A 20,400-nucleotide genomic window follows, 5' to 3' on the forward strand; every position below is an offset into this window, starting at 1 on the left:
AGGTGCTCAAAAACAGGCACATGTGGCTAGCAACTACTGCATTGGGCCATGCAGGTCTAACAGCAACAGTGACATTATAGCCCCTTCCTTCCTTCCTTCCTTCTTTCCTTCCTTCCTTCCTTCCTTCCTTCCTTCCTTCCTTCCTTCCTTCCTTCCTTCCTTCTTTCCTCCCTTCCTCCCTTCCTCCCTTCCTCCCCTCTCTTCCTCTCTCTCCCCCATCCACATCTCTCCTCTCTCTTTTTCCTTCCCACCCTGCCCTTTCTTTCTTCCTTTTTTCCTTCGTCTCTCACTTTCTTTCTGCAAGGAACTCAGAGGTGGTACACTTCACTTATGCTCACATCTCTTTGGCCAGGACGTAGCCACATGGCCACATGTAGCTGTGGTCTCTGGCCAGTCAATATGGGCAGTTCTGCTATTAAAGTTGGAAGAATAGAGCCACCGCCACACCTCCCCAAAATGTAAGCTCCATGGAGGCAGGGGTTTGGGGATGAGTACCCACAGTGGCATACCAAGGGCAGGGCAGTGGGATCATTCCCCCTGGTAAGAAGGAATATCTCAAATGACATTGTTTGAATTGCAAGCACATAATGGTAATAAAAACAGACTAACTTAATAGTTGTTTTTATTATTATTTTGAAATTCTCCATAGATCTTGTACCCCGTGTTGGCTACATTGGAGCAGACTGCTCCCCTGCCCAACCCTAGGTATATCATTGAGCCCCAACACTTGGAATAGTGACTGTCACATAATAAACACTTAATACTACAGAGTAAATGGATAGAACTATCACTGTATCCCTTCCTGCCGTTTTCTTCTCTCCAATTAGTAGCCCTTAGAACATTTCTCCATGATTAGTCCATACTTGCTCTTTAAACTGTGAGCTCCTTGGTCACCAACACCTGTACCAGCTGTTACAACTGGTATATATCAGACACTCAATTGATACCAGTTGAATCAAGAAACCAATAAACTTCATGGAAGGTACCTCCCTTGCCCCCCACCACCTGCATTTGGACTCCAGACAGGGCTTTTCCTATTTAATTCTCTTCTTTTTGTCCGAATAGCAGAGGCTAAGGCTGGAAAGATAGCCTCCAATCTGTAAGCTGCCTTATACAGCAAGTTAAGGAACTTGCACTGTGTCACAACAGCAATAGGGGACAGTCAATGAAGTTTAACCAGGTGGAGCTGTAGTTGGAGGTGTGATTTAGTGATGTGAGAATGGAGGAGAAGGAACTTATGGGCATTTTCTCCTCAGACCTGACTTAAGCTCTCCTATGCACTGACATTTCCTAGTTTTCTTCAGCCATTTCTGAGGACACTATCCATTTGTCGTCTGAATCCAAGTGTTCCCCCACTGTTTGCCATTTTGATAAGTATTATCTTTCACTCAGTCACTTAGGTATCTAGCCATTTTTAATGGTCAAGTATTAGATACCTTGAGAATGTGCACTCCTTAAGACAGGGGCTCTGCTTTATCCCCAAGGGTGGGAATAGTGCCTGGCACTAGTAGACTATCAGTAAATATGTTTTCTGACTGACCGCCATATGCCAGGAAACTGGAGATAGGAGATGAAGAGGGAACTTGAAGAGCACACCTGTCTAGTAAAGGACACAGATTGTCCTTCAAGAATTTGAAGAATGTTCTCCTCTTCCCTCAAGTCTTCGCCATAGTCACCTCTCTAGCTCCTTCAACCATTCCTCTTGTGACATGATTTTAGTTCTTTTCATCAACCTAGTCTTTTTGCTCTCCATGAATGATGGTGTATGTATAGCTGTGCTGCCTAGAGTGGAACCCAATGCTCCAGCTGAAGTTTGAGCAGTATAGAGAAAGACAGGATGGCTTCTCCCTCATTTCAGAGTGCATTCCTACTTGTGAATGCCCTTAGCCTCAATCAGCCTTTTTGGAAGCTACCTACCCTCTCTGACCGGTAGAATATACCATCAACAAATATGCCATCCCCCATATACCATACAAAGCTTTACCTTCCTCAACATGTCTCCTCCCATTATCCCTCTGCAGATTTACTTTAAGTCTGCCAATTTGGAAAGGAAACATTCAAATAAAACACATTATAACGTGCTTATTAGGCTCCTGCTATTCTTTGCAAATATTCTAAGCCCAGAGCTTGTTGACTGTAATCAAGGACCAACAAGTTATCTGATATTCCTCATTACAGGGCATTTCACCTTGTTGTACTATTGTGAATTTTCTTGATTTTATTTATTTTGGTATTCAGTGGATTTTGTTTTGCCATGTTAGACTTAGGAGATTATAATTATCCTTGTCATTTATAAAACAACACTGTGCTTGGCATGACGTGTAGCCAACTTAGAAAACCCAAATTTGTCACAACTATGTGATTTTGGACAAATTGGCCAATCTCTGAAAATCTGTTTTTTCATCTAGTATGAATAATAATACCAACAGTAGAATGAACAGAAAGTATACACAAAATGTGCAAGGGGTTTACATGATAACTAATACAAATGTTTTACGAACATGCGAACATATGAAAACGATGTTTAACTTCACTAAATATAAAAATGAGACATGGTGGGGCACCTAGGTGGCTCAGTCAGTTGAGTGTCCAACTTCTGCTCAGATCATGATCTCACAGTTCATGAGTTCAAGCCCTCCATTGGGCTCTCTACTGTTAGTGAGCCCACTCCAGATCCTCTGTCCCCTTGCCCCTTCCCCTTCCCTGCTCACGCTCTCTGTCTCTCTCAAAAATAAAAACAAACATTTAAAAAATGAGATATTGTCTTAAAACATGATAATACCTAGTAGCTAGCAGGTACTTGTTAGCAGGGAATGCAGGAAAATAGACACTGTCCTATACTGATGGTAGAAATATAAATTATAACAATTTTCTTAGAAGACTACTTAAAAATATATGTAAAATGCCTTGGGGATGTGCATACCTTTGGCCTAGAAAATAATTCCACTCATTGCTTCTAACCTAGGAAAATAATAATGGATGTATATAAAGATTCATACACAGGGATATTCATCTCAACATTTTTATAAATAGTGAAAAGTTGGACACAACCTAAATGTTTAATCGCAGCCATTAAAAATCATTTAGGATTTCTTAGGAGAATATTGAACAATGGAGAACATATATATGACATCAAAAAGAAGAAATTATGTCTAGTATAATTCTAATTTTGTAAATATATGTATATATTTGTATGTTTATATATATGCATAAAAATATGTGCTATAGGTTAACAGCAATTATGTGGGGGTTCCAGATATAAGATGATTTTAATTGTCTTCTTTGCACTTCTGTTTTTCAAAATTTCTACAATAATCATTGTTTTTAAAGGATAGATCAAGAATACCCTTACATATCTTACAAGAGTATGATAAGTATCTAAATTTAAATTGTAATAACTATGTGGAAACATACAAATCTACTTCATTATTGTTAGATGTGATAGTAATCTCATATTTTGCTTTTCTTTAATACTTCCTTCTTGCTCCCTCTCCTTCCCTTTCCTCACCCTTCCCACTCTCCACCAAGCCCTTTACTTTTCTTCACTTTCCACTCTCACCCTTCTCTCTAAGCTCTGCCTTAGTCCTGCTCCTGTCCCTGGGGGCATTGCTCAGCCACTAGGAGTAAGAAGAGTCAGTTTGTTGACCCTGATTTGAAGCTTGGTTGATCCAAACTGAGCAAGAAGTGAACAAGTTTCTTGCATTTCCTTCCAGACCTCTAGTAGCCCTGACACACATCCTGGACTAATCAGGACTGTGTGAAATGCACGTCCATCAGTTCAGAGCTGAGCTCTTGTCATACAGGACTGAATTATCAACTTCTCAAGAACTGCTGGGCATGGGAGCATGTTCTTTTCTTCAACATCCCAAATGTTGGATGCTTCTGCCTTCCAACACTGCTCTAAAATAGCTTTGTCAAACAAAGCATGAACACTAGGAGTTTCCTGACATTTTCATAACTACGAGCATATGATTTGCAGTTTATATTGAATAACGATGTAAGAAATCTGCCAAGAAAGCTCCAAATACTATTTCCAGCACTGGTTCATAACCAGTTACAGCTGCCTCACCACAGAATGTGAGCACAATAGACTACCAGGTTCCGTGGCTCTTGTGCTTGCAAAGTTTGTATTGAGTTACTGGGAGTCCTTCTAATGGGGGAAGTCACCCTCCTGGAAAGCATTTAAGATGAATAAAGCTAAGGGTTTAATGTTCTAATGAAAAAATTTGTCAATATTTAAATCAAACGTGTGAACACTAAGTGTTCTTACATATGTTTGCTGCAGAGGTTTCGAGGCGGTCTTTGGCTTTCCAGACCCAAATAAAGGAGATAGATGCACTGCTAAACTTTTGAACAATGACAAAGAAAAACATGGAGTAATTGCTTCACTCAAAGCCTTCCAGGAGATTAATTGCCTAAGAGATGTATTTTATGCAGTGTCCAAAAACGGCAGAATCTACAGAAGTGACTTGCTTTCACTAGGAGAAAACATATGTCACCTCTCACCAAAGATGTTTATGTCTTTTCACAAACCTGTCTTTTTTCAGCCTCAAGACATTCCAACTGGAAATGACTACAAAGCCAGGAGTTGATAGGTTAGGGGTATTTAGTAATGCTTAAAATAATACCCTTGTGGAGTCCAGTACAATTCTGTACTGCGAGCCCCATGGAACAGCAACCTGGACCCCAGGGCTGCAAGACCTTTTTGTTTCTGGCTAGAGGAACTGGGGGGAGCGGGTGGGAGGTGGTGAGCCTTTCTTTGACATGCCAACTCTGAAATTAACAGATCTGGGGCTGTGGAGTTCTTGGGGGAGTTAGCTAAGTGTTCTAAAGCAATAGGGATGCAACCTGCCTTGGTCCATCTTTGGGATTGTATTCAAACATGGGCTTGCCAAAGGCCGATGGTGTTTGAGTCTGGAGGAAGTCTATGTAGCTATAGCTGAGAAGTATAGAGTGCAGTTTCATAGACACTTACTGGATGCCTTCTACAAATGGTGTTGCATGTACTGGGCTCTGCTGGGAGTGAGACTGAGGATGTGTTGAGACTACAAAGAAAAATAGGAATGGCTGCTGTGCTTCAGGAACATTCTGCCTGGTAGAGGAACAAGCATATCAATATTAATAACAGTAGAATAAAGTAAGTATAGGATGCTAGAGAAAGCATATCTGCTCATGGGCTAACCGGTGGAGGGGGGGTGGTTTCAGGAAAGAATATTAAAGATGGTAAGACTGACCTGGAACATGAGCCAGGTGAATAAAGGTGAGAATGGGTTTCTTGGAAAGAAATAGCTAAGGCACAAATGTCTGTAACTGTGTAGTATATTCAGAAACTATGAGCTGTTCTTTACCACTGGGCCTAGAGTTCCAAAGAAGGCAGTGACAGGAGACCGAGCTGAAGAGGCTGATGGGGCCAGCCTGTCAGGGCCTCATGATCCCTGTTAACATGCTAGGACTGCCACCAGTGAGTGGACTTTATGCAGTGGAGAGTCACTGCAGTTCTTAGCAAGAGATGATCTGATCTATCTATTAGGTTGCTCATTCTGTGACAGCATGAAAGTTCAAACTACAAGGTCAAGAATGGAGGTAGCAACACTAGATAGGAGACTTCAACCATCTTAGTGGGACACTATGAAAGCTTAAACTAGAGTAACCATAAAAGGCTAGAATTGGAAAGAGTATATCATATAGTTCAACTTGTATATTACACAAATGGAGTAACTGAGGACAAAAGAGGGTAAGTGACCTATCCAAGGTTATATGGAAATAAAGTTTGTTGGCAGACAAATCAGAACCAAGGACCCTGGCCTTCTGATTTCCAGCCCAGTGACTTTTCCACTCAGCAATGCCAAGATCAGTCCCAGCATCCTGCCTGTTAGGTAATGCCCTAGAGAAACTTGAAATGTTACTTGGCCCACATTTTTCCTGTCAATATCTAGGAGGTGGGAACAGTCCTTGCTGGATAGAGAGGGCTTGTATGAAGCCAGACTGCCAGGATGGACCTTTTTTGTTCATCTCCTTTCTGTCTGGCTTTAAATATCTCCCTTACCTCTTCCACCCTCTTCTTCTCCAGAAAACCTTCTCCAACTACTGCTTAAAAAATTCTCTCCTTTCTGCTGACTCTAAGCAGCGCGTGACACAAGTGAGCACCCTTCCTCAAGCTTGTTTTCTCAATACTAACTCAATCTAACTACTGTATTGTTATTAAGCATTGGGACAGTTTGGAGGACATGTGGTCCAATAAAATCAAGATCTATTTCCATCTAAATTCCTTCCTTGTCTCTGTACATATAGCCATTTTATTAAAAAAAATTTTTTTTCAATGTTTTTTATTTATTTTTGGGACAGAGAGAGACAGAGCATGAACGGGGGAGGGGCAGAGAGAGAGGGAGAGACAGAATCGGAAACAGGCTCCAGGCTCCGAGCCATCAGCCCAGAGCCTGACGCGGGGCTCGAACTCACGGACCGCGAGATCGTGACCTGGCTGAAGTCGGAGGCTTAACCGACTGCGCCACCCAGGCACCCCTAGCCATTTTATACAGCAGCATTGTGCAGATGTGTTTTGTCTTTTCCACTAAATTGTATGTGTGTATATTCCCATATATATTTTTATCAGCTTTATAGTATTCCTCATAGTGAAAACAACAGGAAATTTGGAGTGACTCCTAAGGCTTTGGGCAAGAGGTTATTTTTTTAAATCTACCTCAAAGCTGAGAATATCATTGAACTCAGAGAAGAATCTTAATAACTTGTAAAAGCAGGTGGGAGAAATAAAGAAAGGGGGAAAAAAAACATTGTTACTTGAAAACTGGACTAGCTAAGAAGTTTGTTTGTGGCCTTCTCATCCTATATTCATTGAAGTGACCAATATCTATTGTGTACCTGAGGATGGCAATGTGGTTTATGGAGAGTGTCAGCCGCAGAGATGACACAGATTTCCATTTTACATGACCCTTTGGCAGCCTCATAGAGGGTGGATGGGAAGAGTAGAAGACTGGAGGCTGACATCCCAATCAAGGGACTGTGGTGGTGAGTCAGCTGAGGAGTGGTGGGCACCTGAGCCAGGAGGGAGGAGGGGGCTCAAATTCAAGAAGCGCTTTGGAAGCCAATTTAGTTTTCAAGTTAGAATGTTGCTACTCTTAAAGGCTGCCCCTTTTCATCTTCTTGTCTTCTTTGTTCCTTCCATTCAGCAGAACTAAATTCATGGAGAGGCTGAGTGGCCTGACAGGGAAAGTAGAAAAACTGGCTGTAAATTTCATGTTGTTAGATGAACTCAGGTTCCCTCTTTGCAGCCACCACCCAGAAGTTAAAATTAAAAGTGAGGGAGATTTAATTCACTCATTAAATTTTTTTAAAAAATTTGTCAACAACTTGACACTTTTCTAGGCACAATAGGGACATAGCAGTGACCAAGCAAAGTTCCTATCTTCACAAAGTTTGTATATAAACAATAAACAAAAATGTTTAGTATAGCATATATCCGATGATACTAAGTGCAACGGGTAATAATCATTTAGGTAAGGACAAGAGGGAATGTGATAGGCATGAGGTCAGAGAAATGGTGGGGGTAGCAGAAGACTATGTCGGGATGTTGTAATGACTCCAGTTTTACTTAGCATGAGAAGGGAAGCCATTGGAGGAGTTTAAGCAGAGGAAGGAAATGAATTGGTTTATGTCCTACAAGGATTCCCTCCACCTGCCATGTGGAGAATAGGCCAAGAATATGAATAGAAAGACTAGTTGTGATGCTGTTAGAAAAGATCATGTGGAGGTAATGGTGGCCTGAACCAGAGAGTAACAGTAAAGATGAGTTTGGCATAAAATTTGAAGGAAGTGAAAACATGAGCTGATGGTCTGGATAAGGATTATGAAGGAAAGTGTAGAGTCAAGGAGAACTCAAAAGTTTTTGCTGTGACCAGTTGAGAAGAAGGAATTATTATTTACTGGGATGTAGAAAGAACTCAAGAATGGTCTTTGAGGAAAATAAAGAGTCTAATTTTAGACAAGCAGGGTTTGAATCCTTTTTAGATACCCAAGTGGAGATATGGAGGCTGAAGTTCAGAGATTATTCTTAGCTAGAGATATGAATTAGGGATTCATCAGCACAGAAATGCTAATTTAAAGGTAGGAGATGGGAAGATCAGGTAGGGAGTGACAGTAGAAGGAAGAGGTCTGAGAACTGAGCCTAGGGCTCTCAGTTGAATGGAATCTTGAGCTAGTGAAGGCGACTAAGAAGGCACAGGCAGAGAAGAGGAAAACCAAGAGAGAACCTTGTCCTGGAAGTCAAGTGAAGGAAAGTGTTTCAAGGAGTGATGAGCCATGTGAAATGCTGCTGCTAGGTCAATAAAGACTGGAAGTTTACTCTTGGATTTTAGTAACATGGAGGTTGTTGACCTTGACAAGACCTCTTTCAGTGGAATGGCAAGGCAAAGGGTAGATCCAAGAGCAAATGGAAGAACTGGGGGAAACAGGTGCAGGTATCTCAGTTGAGAGAAATATTATTATAAAAGAGAGCAGAAAAATGTGGAGGCAGCTGAGCAGAACACAGTCTAAAGAGAATTTGCTTTCAAAATGGGAGATATTATAGCACATTGGTGTATTCATGGGAATGGTCCAATAGAGATGGGGAGAAATGGTGACAAACAGAGAAAAGGAACAATTGCCAGAACCATGCCCATGAGTAGGCGAGAAGGGGTGAGATCCACCCATGCAAGCCAATGGTTGGGACTTAGAATGGAGCTCAGAGGGCCCATCCACTGTAACAGGATGGGAGGCAGTTTAGGGGTCAGGCGAAGTGCAGGCAGGAGTGGCAGTTTAATCAAACTTCTCTTCCCTAAGGCCTCTTTGACTTCATAAGCCATACTTACTTCTGCCCCCAACATGTCCACAGAATTCAGACACATGCATAATCTTACACATGATTAATCTTTGGTACAATGAGAAGGAAATGAAAGATACAAATTATTAAAAAGGAATCAGATAAAGAACTTCCAGCTAGAAATCTAAGTCAATGTAAGCATGACATGGGTGGGAAGTTTTGTCTGCTTTCTTCTCTCCAGTGTTTAGAACAGTGCCTGGTATATAGTAAGCAAATCAGTACATATTTCTAGAATAAGTAAAATAGAAAGGGACCTTATTATACTTTATAAGCAACTATCTATAAGCAGATACTTTGTATACGTTACCTTATTTAATATGTCAGCTTAATAGTTATGGAGACAGAAGCTCAGAGAGATTTCATACCTAGCCCAAGGCCACACACAGCTAGAAAGAAGCTGTTAGGATTGAACCCAGTATTTTGTGGGTCCCCAAAGCCCTGCCCTTTCTACTACACTGCACTCTGTCTAACTACTTGGTGAACTTGGTCAACTCACACAGCCACTTACTCTTGGTTCTTTCAACTTTAGAAAGGGTCGACCAAAGGCCTACAAAGTCCCATTCCAACTGAATGATTCCATGAGTTGGTAAGCCCAGGGGACAGCTACGGGTATGGCACCTGCCCGAGTTCATAGTTTCCTATCACACCAACTCTTCCAGCAGTCTTGTATCATTTTCTGCCACCTCTGATGCAGGCTCAGCTCTTTTCATCCAAACAGCTGGATGTTCTGTACTCTGTGTCTTGGGTTTATTGCAGGTCCTTGTAGGAGGTTACGGCTCCTGTCCTTTCAAGCTGAGTCTACAATCTTAGACAATAATCTGCAACCTTAGATCTCCAGTCCCTTCATTGCCACACTGTCACTAATCACATCACTTGGTTGTGTCCCTTTGTTTTCAAGATAAAATCCAAGATTTGAGTGCACAGAGAAGGTAATGGAATGATGAACCTCTTTACTTGCCCAGACTCCACAGGTTAAGACCTGACCCTTGGACTCATCCTGCCTCTCATGTCCTATTATTCCCATTTAGCTGTACTCTGCCTCTGACTACACTTACCTCGGCTAGCCTACCACAGTTGACCCTTGAACAATGCAGGTTTGTACTGTGGGCCACTTCTAGGCATGTTATTTTCAATAAATATAGTACACTACTATAAATGTATTTTCTCTTCATTATGATTTTCTTAATAATGTTTTCTCCAGCTTACTTTATTATAAAAATATAATATATAACACCTATAACATATAAAATATGTGTTAATTCACTGTTTATGTTATCAGTGAGGTTTCTGGTCATCAGTAGGCTATTAGTAGTTAAGTTTTGGGCGAATCAAAAGTTATACACAGATTTTCAACTCCCCAGCCCCTGTGTTGTTCAAGGGCCAATTGTATTTAATCCATGATTTGTTGAATTATTCGTCTTTTAAGCTATCACCTCCAGAAGGTGGAGTCTTAATTGAATGCCCCTTCTTTGGTTCTTAACTTAGCACTTCAACAAACTTGTTGGTTGAAAAGGAGTTGGAATGGAAAGAGAACAGGAGGGAGGAAGGAAGGAAAGGGGAACAGAGACTGTATTTATCACACTTAAATTTCTCTTCTACTAGATTGTAGAATCCTAGTGAACAGGGACTATATTTGTATCTGGAATGCCAAAAATATGAGTGCCCCTCCCCCCCCCACAAATTCCACCCCTATTCCACATTCCTCCTTGAATAACCCATTGGATTTAACAATTCTTTTCCAGAGACCTATATATAGTCTAATGGATACCGCTCGTCTAATAACTATATTCCCATTTGGTGCATCACAAATCAATCCTTATTTTAACATGAATTTCTGCCTCTACTACAATATTTTTAATGTGTAAGATTCTAGACCTGCCATGGGCACCTCTGATTGCCTTATTTTGGGTTGGGGGTTGGGGGCAGCATTAAACCCACCATTGCTTTTTATGGAGGCTGGTAGTCTTCCATAACTGCCATCCACAGAAGGGATAGGAAACAAAGCTGAGCGGAAACAGAACAGCAAGAACTGGGGATTGGGTTTCACCCCACTTCTGAGTAGCAATATGAAATTAAACCCTTCTAAGCAGTCCCTAAATTCCCTTTACCACTCTTTCCACAGACCTCTTCTTTTTTCAATCCATGGCCAAAGGCATAAAAGGAAAGTGAAAAACAAATCAAAGCAATCTTAATAACATTTGTGGTAGAAAATCTGACCAGATTGGTATGTGTGAATTTCATATTATTCTAAACTCCTTTTATTCTCAATGGGCAAATTTAGGGGTTATTTGAGGGCCTGATATTTGGAGAACTGCCAAAGAACATCCAAAGAGTTTCTAATGAGAACTTGGGGGGTGTGGATGGGGGCTGAACTGGGGGCTCCAAGTCCCACCGATGCATTCACAGCTCCAGCCTAAGGTTAGGGGCAAAGTAGACCCTTCACAGGAGGAAAAGTAAAAACACCCCAGTCTAACCTACCACAAAAGCCTCAGTAAATAGGAGAAGGCAAAAATCACTCATTCTTTTTATTAGTGATCTTTATATCCTTACAAATAGGTAACAGGGCAGTCCTATCATTTCAAATGTGTGTCTAAATAGGAATAGAATATATCACATGCATAATTTTCCCTCACGTTACATTTGTGAGATAGAAGCCTGGGTAATTCTGCTCCTTTTCCAAAGTGAAATGCAACCCTTGCATTTTCAAACATCGCTATGAAGCAAAGCCAATACCTTCCCATTTCTAAGTTGGACACAAGGAACTATTATGTGCTGCTCTGGAAACTATGACAGAACATTATTCATCTGTTTGTTTTAATGGTTCATGGCCAAGAAAAAAAAAAACTTTTAAAATTTAATTTTTTAAAGCCGAAAAGTGGTGTGAGAAAGAGTGAGGGACGCTTGGTGAGGAAATTAGTGTTAACAATTGTTGGTGTCCAGGTGTGGGAAACAGCACAGGATGCCCAACACAGTCACCTCAGAATTTCTTGTGCTCACAGAGGTGTTCCAGGGAGAGAAGAAGGGATGTTAAGAGTTAGGTGAGTTCTCAGCCTTCTAGATTGAGGTCCTCTCTGTGAGTCGTGGCCCCTCTGGGTTGATGGGTCTGGATTGGCTGGTTTACTTTCAAAGCTGACCTTAAAGGTCAACTCTGTTAACGCATTACCCTCTTTGATGACCACTTACAGGTTGGTCTTTAGAGAACATAGTATCTAAATTAAGTTTGGAATCACATATTTAACCTGTAATCTCAGTCACAGCCAACCTGAGGTAAAGTCTACTCTTGGCTCTCCAGACAGCTCCCTTTCCAAGACTCTCACTTTCTCTCCTTCATTCCCACCAACTCGTTCCATGTCTCTACCTGTGTTTGTCCTGATGCCCCTCCTCTGAGGATGGGTAGATATAACTAATAAAAATTAAATTATTTTCCTACCTCCTGGTTTGCAGTTAACCAAGGACGCTTCATGGCCCAGGCTTCTAAGGAAACAGAAGGAAGTATTTTTGAAGAGGTATAACTTTTAGACCACATCAGATTCTAATTCATTCTTAAAGCTTCCGTGTCTCTGATCATTTATCCATATTAGAATCATTTTGTATTCTTTACTTGGATTCTTTATTGTATATGTATTCCTCCCCGTTTTAAATAAATGACAGTGGATTTTCACCTTTAAGAGATGTTACTGTACCCCCCAAGGGAGTACCCTATTTCTGAGATGGGAAGCTTTGTACCCAGTTATTAGAGCTGGGCCTGGGGGGGCATGATGTGTGGATCTGCCATGGCTATGCTTTAACTGAGTAGCTAATATGTGCCCTGATTTACAAATTTTATAAGGGACACTTTCCAGCTACCTATGGCCTTGACGGTCTTTGGGTCAGGCACTGGTAAATTATTTTTGCTTCTCCAGAATAGGTAATTTCATAGAGACAGAAAGCAGATTGATGGTTACCAGGAGCTGGGGAGAGGGAGACATAGGGAGTAACTACTAAATGAGTATGGAGATTTATTTTAGCAATGATGAAAATGTTTTGATACTAGATAGATGGAGGGAAAAAAAAGAAATTAGTACCCAAACGAGAGAAAATAACGCACACTTTGCTAAACTGCTCACTGGAGCACACCTGGGGATACTATAATACACCCAGGACTACTTGGAGCTGTGTGATAGCTTTCCTTCAAACGAAAATTCAGAGCTTTGAGGACCGGCAGCTTGATGTGATTTCTTCTTCATGGCTCAAAATGGAGCTCTTAAGAGGGACTGAGTGGGGTATATTCAAAAGTGTTGGATTATTTCATTCACTGCAGTCTGTATACATGAGGCTGCGGGCTTGTGGGCCACCCTCTTGGCATTCCAGTTGAAGAGCCATGAGAATCAGAACAAAGAAACCTGCTGATGCTGTGTAAACTGCCAGTGCTTACAGCAGATTAGTCTGCTTGGAAGCGACCCGCAAAGCCGGTCTGCAAAACTTCTCCCCAGAACTGAAGCTTGAAATTCCAACCATTGGCCCGCTCCCAAGGTGCCTCAACCTTGTCCCTTGGATATATAGAAACAATTTTTTTAATTGAGGTGAAATTCACATATCCTTAAAATTAACCTTTTTTTTAATGTTTATTCATTTGTTTTTGAGTGAGAGAGACAGAGACAGAGCACGAGTGGGGGAGGGGCAGAGAGAGAGAGAGAGGGAGACACAGAATCTGAAGCAGACTCCAGGCTCTGAGCTGTCAGCACAGAGCCCAACACAGGGCTTGAAGCCATGAACCTCGGTACCATGACCTGAGCTGAAGTCAGACACTCAACTGACTGAGCCACCCAGGCCCCCCTAAAATTAACCATTTTAAAATGAGCCATTGGCACCTTCATTAGCACCTTCACAATGTTGTGTAACTGCTACTGCTTATCTAGTATCATAATATTTTCATCATATCAGGGTGCCTGGGTGGCTCAGTCAATTGAGCCTCGGACTCTTGAATTCGGCTCAGGTCATGATCTCAGGGTCATGGGATTTAGCTCTGTATTGGGTTCTGAGGTGAGTGTGGAGCCTGCTTGAGATTTTCTCTCTCTCCCTCTGTCCCTCTCCCCCACTCATTCTCCCACCCCTCAAATTAAAAAAATATATGTATTTTCCTCATAGCAAAATAAAACTCTGTACCTATTAAGTAGTTACTCCCTATTGCTCCCTCCCCACGTAGGAACCACCATTCTGCTTTCTGTCTCTATGAATTTATGTATTCTGGACATTTCATATAAATGGGATCGTAAAATATGTGGCCTTTCATGTCTGGCTTATCTCACTTAGCGTAATGCTTTTAGGATTCTTCCACGTTGTAGCATGTCTCAGTTCTTCATTCCTTTTTTTATAGCTGAATGATAATCTGTTGCATGTATCTACTCACATTTTGTCTATCCCTGCACCTGGGGATGAGCATTTGGAGTTGTTTCCACTTTTTGACTATTATGAATAGTGCTGCTGTGAACATTTGTATATTGGTATTTGTTTGAATACCTGCTCACTATTTTTTTATTTGAGTAAGATCCTTTTTAAGTTTATTTGTTTATTTTGAGAGAGAGAGAGTGAGAGTGGGGAAGGGGCAGAGAGAGAAGAAGACAGAGAATCCCAAGCAGGCTCTGCACTGTCAGTGCAGAGTCTGATACAGGGCTCCAATTCACGAACCATGAGATCATGACCTGAGCCGAAATCAAGAGTTGGATGCTTAACCCACTGAGTCACCCAGGCACCCTGAGTAAGATTTTATAGTTAGCAAGATACCTTTACATCCATTCTCTTCCCACTAAGGAGAGACATGCATTTTAACTGGTCTTATTACTCCAAAAGGGAACTGTTTAGGGCCTAACTCATCAAAAAGTCTATTAGGCTTGCCCATGCTGCTGTGTAAAATCTGATAAAGAAGAAAGTGGCTCCCAGTTTGGAGGGTGCCTCAGGCATGTCACTGGGCCAGCCTGGGACAGCCCCACATCTATTACATCTGTTTCAGTGGTTGATGGTCAGGCAACAGGCCATTTTTTCTACTTCTGAAGATCTGGAGGAGGACAGTTCTTAGCAGCAGCCTCTGCCTCATTCAGCAAGTGTTTCCTGAGGTGTGTGCTATGCCAGGGGCCTCGAGGAGGGAAGCTGAATCAGACATGGTCTTTGCCTTAGAGTCGTGGACACTAAACAGACAGACTTAATGTGGAGTCAGAGGTGTGTGGGAGGGGTGTGATAAAGACACTGGCTGGGGAGGTGGGGGGATGGTCAGTGACTCATTTTCATGGGGGTACTTAGCATCTGGATCTTGAAGACAAGAAGGCATTCACAAGATGAAAAGAGGGTAGAAGGCATTCCAGGCCTCAGGAAGAAAATAAGCCAAGCCAGAGGAATAGCAAATTGCCTTGCCTGTTTTGAGACTAGCAAAGTCATTCATGTGACAAATATCATCAGGTTCATAGGTTGATTAGCAGGAGTGAGACTGAAAAACTAGGGAGCAACTAGATTATGAAGGGCCTTGTGTGCTGCAGTCAGGAAACTGAAGTGAGTGGGAAACTAGAATTTTAGGCAGGAAATGACCTGATTGGGTCTATGTTTGAAAAGATCACTGAGTGACAAAGTGAATAATGAACCAGAGGACAGAGATGCCCTGTATTGGTGAGTCCCACAGCCTCCGTCCCCAGCCTGTCTTCTCCGTCATGCTGGCATGAAGCTAGGCCCAGATCTAAGTGGAAAGTCAGGGAAGATTGCCTTCGTCTTCCACACACGGACCTCTCATCGGTTGCCCCAGCCTTCCTTGCTAGGCTGCAGGAAGTGCCCACAACAGCTAGCAAATATCAGTCTACACTAAGGGCTTCCTGACCAAATAGGTCATCTCTCCTGGAAGCGTTGGAATTTAGAAGTAGGCCAAGCCTCACGCAAGTAAGTGAGTTTTTAGTGATGGGAATTCAGCTACCCAGGGATAGACCCAGAAGGCGTGATATAAGGTTAGTATAAAGATTAAACAATGGGGCGCCTGGGTGGCTCAGTCAGTTGGGTGTCCGACCTCGGCTCTGGTCATGATCTCGTGTCGTGAGTCTGAGCCCCACGTCAGGCTCTGTGCTGACAGGTCAGAGCCTGGAGCCTGCTTTGGATTTTGTGTCTCCCTCTCTCTCTGCCCCTCCCCCACTCGTGCTCTGTCTCTGTCTCTCAAAAATGAATAAACATTAAAAAAAAATTTTTTTTTAAGATTCAATGAGCTCATCTGATGGCCTTCCTAAACTCCTCACCCCACCACATCTCCAGTTCTGTCTACACACAGTAAGGTTCCCACCCCTCTCCCATCCTGTAAGACTTCTTTTTTTTTTACTTTTTATTTTGGAATATTTTTTATTTAAGAAAATTTGCTAAAATAGTACAGAGAGTTTCCATATGTCCTTCATCTCATTCCCCCCAATGTTGACGTCTTGCATAAACATAGTGCGATCACCAAAAGTAAGAAATTACTGTTGGTATGATACAAACTAATCTACAGACTTCATTTGAATTTTGTCAGGTTTTGCAGTCATATTTCAGGGTTTCTTTTTAAATCATAGGTGTAGGACAACCACTGAGTTTGTCCTCTTGTGTCCCTTAAATTGAGGCAGCCTTCTGAGAGCCTGGACACTGCCCTCCCTAGAAGCTCTGAGAAGAGTAGTCATGGGCCTCTCATAGTCCAAGATTGGCACAACTCCATTTGGGCATCAGTTTGGGGTATTCTGCATCTTTTCAGTCCCCCTACCCCATCTACCACCAATCCTTTCTCCCCCTTTCCTTCTCTCTGCTCCCCAAACTACAGATAGTCTCCAAATGTCCCATATCATACAACGTGCTTTTTCTACCTTTAGAGTTCTCTGCTTTAGTCACTGACCTGAGAAATTGGGCCAGGGCCCTTGGGTTGTCAGTTGCAGTGGTAGCATTTCCCTTTCCTGGGTTTCCAGTGGGTCCTGGATGGATACCCCTACTGCTGCCATGTTGGTCGTGGTCACTTTTAGCCCTATATGACCATCCCTCATAGGCCCCTTGGGGAGACCCTGGAGGTGAAGGCAAACTGGGTCTGCTCTTCCCTATCACATGACAGTGAACTTAGAAGGCTACAGGGGTTGGCAATGTGATAACTAAATTACCTTTATGAGAAACTTGAGTCCCCATCACAAAGCTCCCCTGCATCTTGACATCATGGTGAGGTAGGTGGCACTTGTGCAAAATTCCATTTTCCCTGTCACAATGCACTCTTCTTCTGTGCAGAAAGAACGCAGTCTCAGGCACGCTCATTGCAAGTGCCCTTGCACGTTTGCTGCCTTGTGCTCCGTGTTTTTAATTTGCTAAGCATGGAGGACATTAATGATGAAAGAAGTGTGAGCTGGAGAAAAGCAGAGAGCTGATGAAAAGCAGAGAGCTTTTCATGAATGTTGGAGGAGCATTGGTTCCCCTCTTTGGAAAGCAGGAAAGGTGACTGTGACTCTATGTTTAAAAGAAAGCCTTTTTGCCACCTAAGCAGACACCAAAACATCTTCACAGCAGAAAGCCCTTGTAAGCAGTGCAAAAACTTTTATAATCAAACTGTTCAGAGAAAAGTTGTATACTATGGTTGCAAGCACTAGTTTGGGGCAAATCTAGCTCTTCTGCTTGCTGTGTAAATTTACACCAGGTCTTCGCTCTTTCTGACACTCAGTTTTCTCATCTGTGAAGTGGGAATGATCACACCTTCACCTTTTTTATAAGATCGTTGTCAGGATTAAGTGACTTAATATCAATTCTATATGCCAGTGAAACTTCACAGTTTCTGGCACAGAATAAAGGCTCATTTTAAAGTCTCTTATTTATAATTAGGCTGATGTAAGTAAAAGTAGTATTGAAAAGCAGAACATCATTATAGATCAAACAACACGGTGTCATGGCTTGAGCTTGCTCTTTAAGTTTAAATCCTTTCTGCACCAATCACCAATAACTGGCTTTGTGAATTTGAGCCAGTGACTCCTGTGAACTTGAATCTCTCCCTCTGTAAGATAAGGATAATGATACCACAGAAGGAGCTACTTGGAAGAAAGCACTTAGCATAGTACCCAGCACAGAGTGGCAGACACTTAATAGAGGTTTGTTTTTCTAGTTCTGTGGTTCTCAACCACATTCAAATCACCTGAGAGCTTCTTTAAAAGCATGCGTACTACGCTGCATCCCCAGAGAGTATGATTTAATAGGTCTGAGGTGGGGCTTAGGCATTGGTATTTTTGAAAGCTTTCTGAGGAGATTCTTCCCAGCAGCCAGGGCTGAGAACTACTCCCTAGCAGATGACATTACATACTGGGTTTTTGTTTGTTTGTTTGTTTGTTTGTTTTGCTTTGCTTTTCATATCTGTTTCTAAGAGACCGGTCAGAATATCAGGAATTCTGGGTGCAGTCAAAAATTCACTACACCTGCAGCTCTAAGCCCTTGATAAGAAATATGCAGCCAAGGAATTGCATTCCATTTTATTATTTAAAAAAAAAAATATTCAAAGAGTCTTTTTAGAGTCTTGAACTGGAAAGGTGGTAAGAAGTTTAGCCTAAGCCTCACACATAAAATATGGGAACTCCCAGTAGGTTGGGGATTTATATCTGGGGGTAATTCCAGGGTTTTGTCCTCCCAAGAGATATAAATTGAGGCCTTGAGAGTTTAACGTGGGGGAGGAAGAAGTGTTCTCATAATGACACCTTAAAAGTCCAGGGCTCTGCTAATGCCTAAGGATAGAAAAGCATCATCATCATAGCAGGGGGTGGTGTGGAAGTGCATTCTGGTCTCAGTACTTTGGTTTCCAAGATCCAGGGCTAGGTCATCGAGAAACTTCTTTCTCCCCATAGGTTTATGGTATTAGTTACCCAATAAAAGCGGGGTTAATTTTACAACCCAAGTAAAATTTAAGCCAAAAAGGCTTCAACATTACTCTAGGATTTATGAAAGTAAACATGTGGAGTGCTTGCAGGATTTTGCAACATTAAAATTTCAATGTCTTCAAGTCAGGTATATGATGTATCCATTTGTATGTGTACTTGAAGGTTAAGTTTTTAAGAGCTTTGCAATACAAACTGTTTTGGGAACTAAAATGAAGATACTTTCTCCATCTCCACTTTCAAAATGACTGTTAGAGTGAACAAGGAGTAGAGAGCCACTGGAAACTGGGCTTTTAATGACCAGCTTTATCAGATTTTTTTTCACCTGGTTTCCTGTTAGAGCAGGCTTTCTAGACTCCCACACTGAACCCCCAAGCAGTGAAGTCTAGCGCCACAAGGCTGACTACAGTAGATTTTACAACGTAGGAGCTTAGTAAATAATTGTCCTTTAAATAACTGTCTTCTTTGGTAATCATAAATACTTCAATAATAAGCATGTGTGACCTCTGAATAGCACTTTTTAAAAGCCTTTACATTTGATAGGATCCTCATGACTTTCACTCCTAGGGTTGAGAGGTCAATTATTATCTTCTTATAGATAAGAAAACCGTAGCTCAGAGGACTCGGAGAGATTCTAAGGACATGCAATGTTAAGCCCCGGAAGACAATTTCATTCTCCTGACTTTGGTCTACAGTACTTTAACTTAGAAGAAACCAAAGAGGAAAAATATTTTCATTCAGACAGTGTATTGGTTCCAGCCAGGTTAACACAAGAGGAGCATCCAGGGTGGAAGTCAGCCCAGAAGCCTAGCAGGTGGCCTTTTGTTTGGCTGTGGTCTGCTTATGAGAAGCAGCTGGCTATTCTGTACTCCGTTGTCTTGTGTTTATCGTAGGCCCTTGTAGGATATTATGGCCTCTATCCTTTCAGGCTGAATCTGCCATCGTGGGTCCTACTTTCTAGCCTTAGATCTCTAGCCATTTGCCACACTGTCACTAACCACATTATCTGGGACTGTTACTAGCCACAGTACCCTTTGTCTCCAGAATAAAATCTACTCCCCCTACCTTTTTATTATTATAATTTTGAGGTAACAACGTTTTTTAAGATTGGGGCCTGGTTGGCTCAGTCCGGTAAGCGGCCGACTCTTGGTTTAGGCTCAGGTCATGATCTCACAGTTTGTGGGTTCGAGCCCCACACTGGGCTCTGCGCGGTGGGTGCAGAGCCTGCTTGGGATTCTCTCACTCCCCCTCTCTGCCCTTCCCCCACTCTCTCTCTCTTTTGCTCAAAATAAATAAATAAACTTGAAAAAATTTTTTAAAAATTTAAGATTGTTTTAAAAGTTTTCAGGGAATCATGAAAGCAAGATTTCCATTGCCATTTTCTTTAGATTTCCTGGGATTTAGTGACTCTTGAAATTGTGCAATCCACGGTTTGCCTGGACCTCTCTCTGCAGGGTAGAGATAATGGGTCTTAAGGAGTGAGGAGCCACATAACTGGACTGCCCTCTGGTTTCTTTCCAGCTGCACCCAGCTTCTCACCCCACGGAGCCTCCTAATTGACACATCAGTTGGAGTGGGTCTTGTGGATAATGCACCCACGCCTTTGTAGCAAATGACGCAGAAATAATCTGTGCTTAAAAAACAAAAAACTGTAGAACA

At 42.0% G+C, this 20,400-nt stretch overlaps 1 protein-coding gene across 1 annotated transcript in view; it reads left to right on the forward strand.

Moving 5' to 3' along the window:
- ROR1 (receptor tyrosine kinase like orphan receptor 1) overlaps positions 1-20,400 on the forward strand; it is a 400,895-nt gene that overhangs the window by 340,927 nt on the left and 39,568 nt on the right. The gene's annotated exons all lie outside the window — the stretch shown is intronic.

Source organism: Herpailurus yagouaroundi, unplaced genomic scaffold, assembly GCF_014898765.1.
Source record: "Herpailurus yagouaroundi ecotype Mexico unplaced genomic scaffold, PumYag 77, whole genome shotgun sequence".
In the NCBI taxonomy this organism is placed as follows: Eukaryota; Metazoa; Chordata; class Mammalia; order Carnivora; family Felidae; genus Herpailurus; species Herpailurus yagouaroundi.